The 12,552-nt window shown below is 43.0% G+C and overlaps 1 protein-coding gene across 2 annotated transcripts in view; it reads right to left on the bottom strand.

Moving 5' to 3' along the window:
- LOC117728631 (E3 SUMO-protein ligase PIAS1-like) overlaps window positions 1-12,317 on the bottom strand; it is a 37,167-nt gene extending 24,850 nt beyond the window's left edge. For both annotated transcript variants that reach the window (XM_034529385.1, XM_034529386.1), the window contains exon 1: window positions 12,295-12,317. The gene's annotated coding sequence lies outside the window, so the exon portion shown is untranslated. The remainder of the gene's footprint in view (window positions 1-12,294) is intronic.
- Window positions 12,318-12,552: the final 235 nt, after the last annotated feature.

Raw genomic sequence — 12,552 nt, 5'->3', positions numbered from 1 at the left:
GAAAGGTCACTGCAGAGCTACCGTCCTTTAGCTGTAGAAGAAGAAAACTCCATAATACCGGAGGTGGACGACAATAACTGGACAATATGATACGACAGCATCACATTTCACACCTTGCATGATCGTAAAGTGATTAAAGACATCAAATGATTTCCACAGTCAAAGTTACGGAAGCACATTTTAATTTACTTGAATGATCAATATAATTCTTTGGAAAACGAAAGCTCTACACACACACACACACCTAATTCTACTTTAACATCAGCCCTTTGGGGAACTCAGGAGTTTGATCTGCTTTTCCAACCGTTTCCTGGCCGTTGTTACTTGGTCCACCGAAAAAGTCCCTCCTGAGGTTGTGCTTTTTGATGACAGGTGGAGTTTGTCTGAGTGATGTAATCCAAGCCATATGAGTCATTCTGACTGCAAGCAAGCACTTAATTGTATTGTAAATAAACAATATTACTTAGTAACTCTGGTAACCACGCTACCTGCAGAAGAAACGACGAGCGGCCGTGACGGGATGACGGCTTGTTGGATTTCTTCCCAAATGTCAACACAACTAAGCTTCACAGAAAGTTTTGGAGCAAAGCCGGAACAGATGGAATAGGATAGAAAAATAAATAAAAAATGTTTGACTCCGCTGGCAGAGCGGTAAACATTACAACGCTCAAGACAAACTGACTGAACATAAACGTCACATCTTTTGTGTCTCCGGTTCATAAGTCACATATCCGCTCTGACTTTTGGACTAAGTCCAGATGTTTTGTTTGTGCCTCACGCCGTTTCTTTCTCGTGCTCGCTGAGACTTGTTTGCTTCCCTTTTTGGAAAAACATCTGTAGCTCACTGCGTCCAACTTTGAGAAAACATTGTTGGGCCCCCGATTACAAACTAACACCGCCTGACGTCAAAGGAGCTCTCACAGTTAGAGCTCCATCTCTGTTGATCCTTCACAGAAGAACCACAGCACATTAGAAGAAGAAGCTCGGCGGGATGCAGCACCACTTTGGGATAGACACAAACAACAACAACAGGGTATCAGTTTTCTGACAACCTTTTTTTTTTTGTTAAACTGAATATTTCAAGCCGACATCCATCTAAAGATCTAAAGATGCATCTTCTACCTCACAGTTGTGTCCGTCCGTCACGTAAAAATGAAACGGGTGAGTAAAACCAAACAGACCTTTTCGGGTGAGCAAGTTAACAGAGCTTTACCAAAAAGGTAAACCTCTTGTAGGGCTCAGATGTGGCCAGGTCTGTATGGACCTCATTTTATATCGCCAATCCCAAGTACTGCTTATGCTTCATGATCAAAGCACTATTCCATAGTGGTGCAAAGAGAAACCGGAGCAAGATATTCCCCCATATCCTGTAATTGTGGCGTTTCAAACATCTTCACAAAATGGTAGCCTTTTGGCACTATTTCATGTTTCTTTCTTGTTTTCTCCCCCCCCCCCCCCCCCCCCCCCCCAATTAGCCGGTTAACTGCGGACATCGTCTTGGCGTTCGCTTTGAGCTTTGACTTAAACAATGGTAACTAGTCTCATCTCTCTCAGGGTGTTTGGTAGATTCTCGTCAGACTGGAGGGAGGTGGTGTGCGGGGTGATAATTTGCTTTGTCCAGAGCTGTTGAGAATGACTGATGGAGGGATAAAAGGAAGGGGGATGGGGGACGGAGAGAAAGCAGCTGAGCCTCTAAACCAAATGAAATTCTCCACGGCTCCAGTTTTTGCCATCCCTTCGGTATGGCTGGTGGCTTTACTGTACGTGAGATACCCGAGAGCCTTGTCCACCGTTGCTATGGAGAAGAAACCGGGCAGATGCACGAATCATAGCTGTACCAACGAGAGATGCACCGATACTGATATCGGCCCGATATAAACTCAAATAGCTTGATGGATCCGGTACCAGAAACCATTATTTTTGATAGATAACAATTTAAATATCTGCTTTTATTTGATACATTTTGATTACAAAGTTAGTAAAGCAATGTTTAAGTCCAGCTTGATGTTGCCTGACACCTAAAACAATGACCTCAGTGTATTCCCTAAACACAGGTAAGGCTTCGGCAATGCAATTGGGACCAAAATACCTCCCTTTAGTTGCCAAAATCATCCAAAATGGATTAAGAACCATGGTTCTCTAGATTAATAGTTTGACCCATTGAAAATATTGAGATCTTCAATCGCCTTGTTCTGTCTGACCAACAACCAAACATATCCGGTTTATAATTATATAACACAAAACAAAATCAAATCAAATGAAAATCTAAAACCAGGGATTTTTCTTCTGATGATTGATTAATTAACTAATTGTCTCTAGAAAGTATAATCTTGAGCCTCTACTTTCTGTTACAGGGCCATATTTTTCTGCCATTAATTGAATGTCTCTTAACCGAATGCACTGTGGGAGTGGTAGTTCACTTCTAACATTGCCTAAGCATAAAATTAACAGGACTTGCAGGACGCCTAAAATAACAACCACCTCTAATCTCTATGACAGTAATATTTTAAGACGAGCACTAAACTGAAGGAAGCTTGTTTCCATGTCTAATGTGTCAGACAGATTCAGAGTGACACTACTGCATCTGTCAGAGGCTTATAGATGGCACTAAAACACTCGTATACACACACTCACACACACACACACAAGCTTACTGCAACATGCACACCAACTCTCGCACGCCAATAGACGATAAGATCAACATTATTTCCCCCCTGCCGATATCAAGGAAGTAAATTGTTAGGTAAACAACAAATTGGGAATAAGCACCCGGCTGCGTGTTTACGCCTCCAAACTGTGAAATGTCAAATGTCTGCAGTGAAAAAGCTCTATAATTTTTTTTTATCCGTGTGTTCATCTTAATTAATCTAATTAGGGGGAAACGGCAAACTCCCAAATGTGCCACACGCACACACACACTAACAAAGTGGCCGATATATTCAACATCCAGACTTCACGGTTATCATGAGAGGTGCTTCACACGCACAGGACAGTCACAAAGACGCTGCCTGCATGCCACAAAGAGTTGGCTTGCAGGGGAGAACATGTTCACGAACGCACACAAAGCACCAGGACCCACGCACGACACGCGAAGATCTTTAACCCTGGCCAAATGGCTGGTGTGTGCGTGCGTGCGTGTGCGTGTGTGTGTGCGCGCCGTGTGTGTGTGTGCAAATACCTCAAATGGCCCGTTCAGTGACATAACTATCATATGAAATGCACACGATGAAAACGTCTGCATGTGTATGCAAATTAATCTGAGTAGCTCAAAGTCTTCCTTTCTACAGCGCTGATGAAGATTTTTAAAAAGTATGTTTGATAATGAGTAACTTTCACCTCACCTCAGAAAATAAAGTCCTAGGACAAATTGTGCCGGCATAGGAAGACGAATTTAGGCAGGCTTTTAGTTTTTTTCCACATTGCCTGAGGCAACAAAGTCCATCATAAATATTTTCCTCCCCTCATGACGACACTGAGAAGTAATGCAGTGAAACGGGAGTCTCGAGACCACACCTTGATCCTGACTCCGACCCGCAGCATTCAGCTACATCGTGATTGTACAATTAAAAACGTTGACAAAACACTGGCAGTCGTCTCAAGGTGCACCTGAAACCTTTACCGATTGAGGATGCTGCTGATGGTTTGCAGGGCTCGAACGGCAAACGATCACCAATAACGACCAACCGTGGCCGTAGTTCCACTACAAGTGGTTTTAATTATCATGTGAGGTTTAAAATACATCACAGACACAATGTAGAGTAGCCGTGCTAACCTAATTACCTTTCTTTGACCAGTTTAAAACAACATGGCACACAGTTGCACAATAACAAACTTTCCTCTTTGCAACTGTTTTATGCATCTGATTTCTTCGTATACTATATAATTCTGTGGGGCAAAGCAAAGCCCGCTGTAATCAAAGCCTTCAGTGTGACGTTAAAATGTTTCTCATATTCTATTTACTCCTGACTGACCTATATAAACAATCAAGTCGCCCAAAAATCACAATAATACCAACATATGCTGTAAGAAAACGCAAGAATCTTCATAAAAATACTGTGATAAGAGATTTCAGATAATACCACAGTACTACATGAGAGTACAGGAACCAGACAGGAACGTAGCACTGCGTAACCACGGAGATTCGGGTAGAAGCTACAAAAGTGCTGCGAGTTGAACACCGAGACTGGCCACGGCCACACATCTGCACAGAGAGGGAGGAGACCGTTGTGGGCCGGTGATGTCGGCCCCGCTAACAAGCAGGACCACAGCAGGCAATTGGTTTGGCACGGTGTGGCTCAAGCGGGCCGAACCATGCTCATGGGGGAAAACACTTGGCCACGGATGCATACGAGACAACCAGCAACAGAGGAGCTCACATCTGTTTCTCTTGCTCTCTCTCTCACGCGTCAAAGTCAATATGATTCAATGGAATTTTCATCGACGACAGAGAAACCCCGTTGACCGACTGCTTACCGGAGTCCCACCTGAGTTCAACCCAGTATACAAGAGTCACAAGCAAACATCAGCTGACGAGAGTTGACACATTCGGATCAAATGCCAACGTGTGTTTAACCCTGTGACAGCGTCCGGCTGAATGGGTTCTAGTAAAAGTCTAAAAACCTCCGCTAGCGTCTTCAAGCAACCGACATTGTTCCACTTTGCGCTCCACATTTGCAAGCAGAGCTAAAATGTCTGCTGCACTTTACGTGGTTATAAGGAGGTGAACAGTAATGCAGTCCCAGGAGACTGGGAGATGGTGAGGCTAATAATGATGTGCCAAGTAGTTTCTGCAAAGGTTCTGCAGGATGTGTGTGTTTGTGCGGAGGATGTGTAGGCAGATTGAGGTGTGGGGGGGTGTTGCACACTACCTGGCCATTATATAAAGCTCCCACTCTCGGCTAGAGGGCTCTGTAGTGAGCGCCAACTCCCTCCCCATCCTCCTCCCCTCTCTGTCCTCCCATCCCCCCCACCTCTTAGCCTTCCAGCTACTCTGACTCAGGCTAAACTCTGAAATACCTCCGCCTGTTGTTTTCTCTCCCTCCTGCCTCTGTGGCATCAAAATCATGGTTGCGCATTGTGGATCAAACACAAGACGGCGTTCGGGGACTTAAACATGGATCGAGCCATTCCTCCCCCTGAGCAGGATCAGTCAATGCAACCCCCGGCTGGACCGAGTTCAGAATGATTTCTCTTTGAATCATTAGCACGTTAAATGCTGTGCCATCACACCCGAGGCTTCGGCGGTCTAGTCCCAGCTTGCCACAGGCAGATGGTGAATCTGAAACCCGTCCCCTTTCGATGCCAAGCGTCCACAAAAGATGTGATGAGAGTGGAGGTTTGTAATCTGGTGCCAAAAAACAGTGCAGGTACACACTGCTGGTAGCAACCAAACAACCCAGAGAAGTGGCACAAACAATTGAGTGGGCACGAAACACCTGTTGAGAACCAAAGACATTGGACACTAATATCTCACTGCACTGGTTGGGTGAGAAAATGACGGAGAGTAGGGAGGCACCCAGTCACTTGGCCTCTGCACCCTTTTTTAACCTGCAGGGTTGTTTGTTGTCCAGAGACATCGAGACAAAGCGGAGTAGAGACTGGAAGAGACACTAGCCTGGAAGAGAGAGTAGCCTGGAAGAGAGAGTAGCCTGTCATGTTGCGGGTATCGAGTGAAGAGCACAGATCCCCTTTTGTCAGGAGAGTGGCCTCTCTGATGTTGAGCTACACGTCGGGGGAACCGCAATTGCTTTACTGGGGTCTAGTCCCGAGCTTCATTAAGAGAAAAGACAGCAAACCTAGACGGGTGCACCGGGGCCGGTCTGTGCACCCGTCAATTTCCACTCTGCTTCACATCTCACTACAGCTGCACGATGGGAGGAAAACACACCGTAATTAGTTTGTGCTGAAATCATATCTGTGACGCGGAGAAAATTATTTCAAGCTAATTCGAATTACTCAAATTAAACACAGCAAACGAGAACAATAGATGCTCATGATACATTGCGCCTCGATGCTTTTCCACCCCCATCGGGTGCTTAACAATAACTTTTTTTTTTTTTTTTTTTTTTTTTATAAACGTGGTTGCCGGAACTGAAAATATGGTTGGCATTTTTGCCATTTTGATTATTCGTCACACACATTCATGGCGCTTGTGCACTCTGCCGCTCCGACGCCTGTCGGGTTCGCGTCAGGCTCAGTTACTGCTCTCTCTTGGGTCGTTACTGTTGGTGTCAATGGTAATAAACTGTATGGCTTCTGCACGGCCTGAAATAGTTTTGCCAGCTCTACTTAAAACTGCACAACTCATTTCTGGAAATACTTTGCGTATAAATATCTGCATATAAATATCTAAATACTGCATATAAATATATAAATATCTGACTAGGTCTGATAGCATTCACTGATAACGGTTTCATGTCTCGTGGCACTGCGAGTAACACTGTCAGTTAGAGCTGGGTATTGTAATACGAGCATATTTTAGACAAGACTATTCCTTCTTTTAACAAAATGTTAATGTTAATTAATTATTATCACAGGCACTATTGTGAAAAATGGGCATTCGTAGATTGTTTTCCTACAGTCATCTGCCAGTATCACACAGAGCAGACAACTTCACATACAAGTGTTTATTGCATTAAAAACACTCCTGAATGCAGAACCAACCATACATTTTATTTTATCCTTCAGGGTAAAACATACAGCACTGTTTGCTTAAAAACGCAGAGGGATTTCTCCGCTCGAAGCAGGCTATTTCCTAAAGAGTAGAGAGTGTTTGGTGAATCAGTGGCTTAAGCTGCCATCCCTCAGGTCACAGGTCACTGGCATGCACTCACTTCTATTATTAGGTATTAACCCTTTCAGCTCGCTGTTCGGGACTCTTTACCAGTCGCGCTGCAGGTGTCGCGATACGATGTTAAACAGAGAGGAAACCACTTAAAAGGAAGAGTACAAGCGTCCTTCTTTTATTTTGATGACAGCCTGACGTTAAATGTATTTTTCATTCATCTTCAAAATTGTATGTGTTTATCAAAATAAGACGGTATCTCTCTTTAATCCTTGAGATGTTTACATGAAGGTGAAAGTTACATCTGGACAAAACACCCCAGAATGCCTCACCAGTTATGCAAGCCAGGCATTAAATGTACATTAAGTTACTGTAAATTAGAAAATGTTTCATACTTCCATACAGAAACTGGGCAAAGTCTTCCCCATTAACTCGCAAATATATGCAGCAAGGTGTCCCTTTAAATCATTTTTTTCCTTTTTCCTACTTGGGTAACCTGCAGAGTCGCTGCTACCCAACAACACAACGTGGTACATACTGCACATAGAAAATAGATTTATTGGAAAACGACAGCTAATCCTGATGCATGTCATACAAAAATGTATATCTGCCACATTACAAGTGAGTTACGAGTCGAGAATTACAAAAGAGACAGTGTGACTAAACTCTGGTATTTATGGACTTCAAGGTGAGGGTCTGACAAACACACCAGACTACTAAAGCCCGCACAAGCATAAAGTAACCCGATGACAGGCTTTTCACGAGACATTTATTTTTATGACTGCATCCCTCTGGATTCACACTAAAGTCTCTCTGATATTTAAACATTTAAACAAATAAACAAAATCTGAAGCCCGTCTCTCTCTTTCTCTCTCTCTCTTCCTCCGGTTGGAAACAGTCGAGCTTCAAACTGCTTGCCTACCCATGTCTGTCTCAAATGTGACAGGTTTCCACGGCAACGGGACTGTGTAACAAAATCGCCACAGGAGTTAAGAACAAGCTCCATCTCGCCAAAAGCCGAACAGAAGTCGGTGGCCACAAGATGTGCTTTCGCGGAGGCCAGATATCCGACAACAATAAGAGCCGAAATGCTGGTTTGACCCGGCTGACAATGTAGAATATTTATATATGTAACGCAGCGTGACGCGCAAACGCATGTTTGATATCTTTCTCCGGCAGCCTTTCTGATAAACTGCCCCCAACTGCAGAGAACAAGGGAAAAGGCAATAAACTCTTTCCAACAGCCGGTTCAACGCGAGAGACCTCCGACATCTCCGTGGCAGACGAGACGTGCAACATCTGCATCATGTTTCACATCGTGAACAGCGACACATCCTTCTCACATAAATCAGATTTCTTCACCACCACCCTTTAAATAGCTTTAAAGCTTTAAATACAGTTATCATTCACTCCGGTGACGTCTAATTCTCTTTAAAGTGAAAATTAACTGCAGCGATAATGACAATGACAAACAGAGCAATAGGCAGGTGTTGAAAGGATGTAGGGGAGCAGCGAGACGAGGCCCTGTATCATTAGGGATTAACCTCGCCACAGGCTCTACAAATAGACTGTCTCCACCTATAAGCCGCCAGCGCACAGACAGTTATTTGTATTGCCAGGTTGCTGCTGCGGCAGCTCCGGAGAAGAGAGAAGACAGTTCAAAGAAGCTCAGACGGATCGAGACTCCTGTGAAACAAAATGAGATTCAACGAGGACACATTTGGGGGTGGGGGGGGGGGGGGGGGCCTGGCAAACATCAGAGGCTTTTCGCACGCAACGGTTTTTTGTCTAAGAAGAATGCATCTCCGATCTATGCACCAATTCGGCGAGTATAAGCTATAGTAACAAAAACGCCAAAAGGCAAACCGCGAGCAAAGAAAGTGCAGCAGCGCAAACGGTGTCGCCAGATCAGATTGACAGTTTAAAAACCAGTCCAAATCCTCGCCGGGAAGCACATCACGGGTTTACAGAAGCATGCAATCTGCATCAAACAACGGAAGATGACACGTTCGATCAATTGGCACAACATTCACATGTCTATGAGGAGGACATCAGAGGAAAGTAGGTCCTCTGTTGTAGCAACGACTCACGAAAACTCAATTTCTCAAACAAAATGAGTCCATAATCTCAAAGAACTCTGGATGTGTATTTTTGACAGTAAAATGACAGCTTAATTGGTAATATTGCTGTCACAATATTAAAAATATATATATAAAAAAAAAAACTTCTGAACATTGACTTAACAGCCCAAATTTGATCTACCAGTCCAACGGTGTTAGCCCAAATTGGGCAAAAACCAGCCCAATCTGGCAACAGTGATTGCAAACCAGTAGATTTTTTTTTTTAAACAAAACATTTCCTTGTTTTAGCCTCTCCGATGTGAATATTTGCTGCTTTAGTAAACTGAATTTCTTTGTTTTTTGTAACAGTTTGTCAGATAAGAAAATCAATTTGAATACATCACCTTGGGTTTTTAGGAAAGTATTTAACAGGCCAAATGATTACTTGTATTTTTTGGACTTAATTAGATCATTTTACCGATACCTACACTTCTGGAGGACAAACGTTTACATTTTTTTATACTAAAATCAAAACAATAAAGCAGACCAAACGTTATGCTGAATCAGTTCTAACTGGACCACAATCAGCAACCATACTTTCATAATCAATTTATCCTTACAATCGTTTCTTTCACACAAAAATACAGACAATTTTCTGGTTTCAATATGTAAAAATGTGCCGATTCTTTTTAATGTTTTGACAATACAGAACTATTTGAAGGCATCACTTCAGGATCTGGAAACATGTGATGATTGTTTCCCAGTTTCAGTCTATAGAAACAAAATATGCATCTATTAAGGGAGAAACTAAACAGCAGATCAGTGGATAAAACTTCCCTTTTCATTAATATTCTCTGCATCCCCCGCTGATCTCTCTCCGTCTCTTTCTGGTGGACTCCGGCCTCACACTGTCACTGTTGTGTGTTTGGAGAAGCGAGAGCGAGGCCGGCCCAGTGCAACATCCCAGCCAGTTTACCTCTCTCTACCCTAATGGTGCATGAGAACAGAAGAGCCTCTATCTCAGGTGTGAAACAGCGGCGCAATGACCTGATGTGTCAAAACTACGAGGGGGGTCATTTTGAATATTTAATCTTTTTGCATCCTATAATGTGGAAATAAATTCACACAGCAAAAAGAGACATAATGGGAAATGGATCATTGGGATTACTGTAACATTACAACATGAACATTTCCCTTTGCATCCAGTGTTACTGGTGTAAACACATTTAATGGCACAAACTGTGAGTCATGGAGTTAAAAAATAGATACTAACTAAATCTGATCAGTTACGACTGCATTTTTTGTCTGCGATGAATGCAAAAAAAAAAAGAACAGAATTGAGACACCACGTAATTTTTTATTTTACCAGGAGCAGCATGCCGCAAAGAACGCCTCTATCATCAATCAAACTAGAGCCGCGACAATTACGTAAACTATCGATGAGCATCTTTAAATTCATCTACACTAAATAAATAAGGACAAATGTCCATCACACCTTACTAGAGCTCAAAAATGAAAATTTCTTTTCGTTTTGACCTGCTGTCCAAAAACTCCCAAGTTGGATTGAAACCATCAGAAAATCAACCGCCAACTATTTTGATTATATATTTAAAAAATGGAGGATTTGATGCTTTTCTCATTCGTATGTGCATAATAAACTGAATATAACTAAGAATGTCTGACTGTTGGTCTAGAAAAAAGAAGCATTTGGAGACACTTTGAGATTCAGTAAATTACTCGTCTTACATTTTATAGATATAGAAGATAATTTACTGATTAACTGACATTCAAAATAATTGACGGTTGCAGCATGCCCCCAAACATTTAGCTTACATTATGAAGATGAGAGGTTTAAGGCGCTGAAACCACCCCCTCCACAAAGAACTGCACTTTCATTAATGGGGGGGGGGAAGCCTTTGATAAACTATAGCAAGACCACATCTGGCTTTTCAAAGGAGGTGCAGGGTGTAGCTTCATTACAGTCTGTAAAGCAGCTGAACAGCAGCTGGCACAAAGGAGCACGTATAGATCCACAGGCTGTGGAAAAGTCTAAAAATAGCCAAAGACTCTGATCAATAACTGCTAGATATGTTCCAACCCTGCTTTATAAAAAGGTGAATTAAAACAGTGTTTCAGTGCAGCTCCGGAGCAAACACCGGGAGGTAAAAAAAAAAAAAAAGGCAAGGTGCCCTTGTGATGAAGAATGGGAAGTGGAAAGAAAAACTCAAGTACTTAAGTTCAAATTTGAGCTATACTTGTACTTAGAATTTACATTTTATGCACCTCAGCGGGAAATAAATGACCTTTTACTCCACTCCACTTTTTTTTTTTTAATACCCTTGCCTTCCTGTGAAAACCATGCATCTCCGGATGACATGTTCCTTTTTATGTGTCGAGAACATTCTCCCACTTCTTAATCTGAATAAACTCTTAGAAAAAAAAACCTCTTGGATGAGCTGGAGAATGCCTCCTCTCAAAGCTGAAAACAGGGCTTCCTGAGCTCATGATAAATTGACTTTTTAGAGATGAAAAAGCGATCGACTTATGATGATTTTGTAGAATATGATGCATCGCTGTAGATTAGACTGCCCAACAATATGAGGGTAATAATAATAAAGTAGGCCAAGATCAAATTAGCCCAAAACAACAACTAATATAATCTTCTAATAAATGAAGTTGTTTTAATACAGGACGTGTACATGTGTGGTTGTATTACTTATATTGAGTAAAGGATCTGATCCTCCAGCACTGCGACCCTCTGAGAGCGAGACCACCTGGCCACCTGGCTGACATAACGGTTAGCCGGCGCACCGTTACGCGTTTATTACGCCACCTATCAACAGGTAAAGTGCGTCACACAGGTATTAACGAACAGGTAGCGTCACTCCAGCCGCACACCGACTCGGCCTCCGGGTCAGGCGGCATCAACTTCACACTCATTCATCAACAGGAGGAATAATACCGTGCATGTGTGCTAGTTTTGTTCAAACGCCAAGCCGCCCGCTGTCACATTCAAAAGACAGTCCGGACCGCTGTCCGCGCGACAAAGTGCTCTCTCCGGGAGAGCAAGACGGTATTTCTCTCCTGAAAGTATAAATCAAAACACACCGGAGTGAGACAGCGATGAGCCGCTGTCTTCCGCGGTGAAACACCACACAGAGGACGTTTTTCTTTTTTTTTTTTTTAAAGTGAAAGCCGCCCCGCCAGCTGCCGCCGTGGAAACGGTCCCGTTCAGCCAAAGCAGCGCGTCTCAATATCAACATAAACATGCTCGCGCGAGCTTTGGCGCTCGCGGATTCAATTAAGTTGCCGTTGCGTTTGAAGGATAAACGTTAAATTCTGACAACGTCTCAGCCTCCCGGGGCTTAAAATCACGGCGGCGCCGTGTGACTTGACAATCAGACGCTCGGTAGGCAAGTAAAATTATAATGATTTCAGGCTGCGCCTTACCTTCAGTTCCGCACTCTCCGCCATCTTGTATTCTTTTTTTTGCGCATGCGTGGTGAGGTGCTGTCACATGACTGGGACGCGCAGAGCTGCTTCGTGAACGTGCACACAGCCACAGGGAGGCGTTCAGGAACACAAATAAAGGGAGGAAAATAAATTCACAATGTTAATAATGATATTAATGATGTTATTGATGCAATGTACTCACATTTGGTTTCTTGAGTCCTAACTTATTTGGTTATGGTCAACATTTGACCATAA

The sequence above is a fragment of the Cyclopterus lumpus genome, chromosome 3, assembly GCF_009769545.1.
Source record: "Cyclopterus lumpus isolate fCycLum1 chromosome 3, fCycLum1.pri, whole genome shotgun sequence".
Taxonomy (NCBI): domain Eukaryota; kingdom Metazoa; phylum Chordata; class Actinopteri; order Perciformes; family Cyclopteridae; genus Cyclopterus; species Cyclopterus lumpus.
This window is presented reverse-complemented; position numbering and strand designations above follow the sequence as displayed.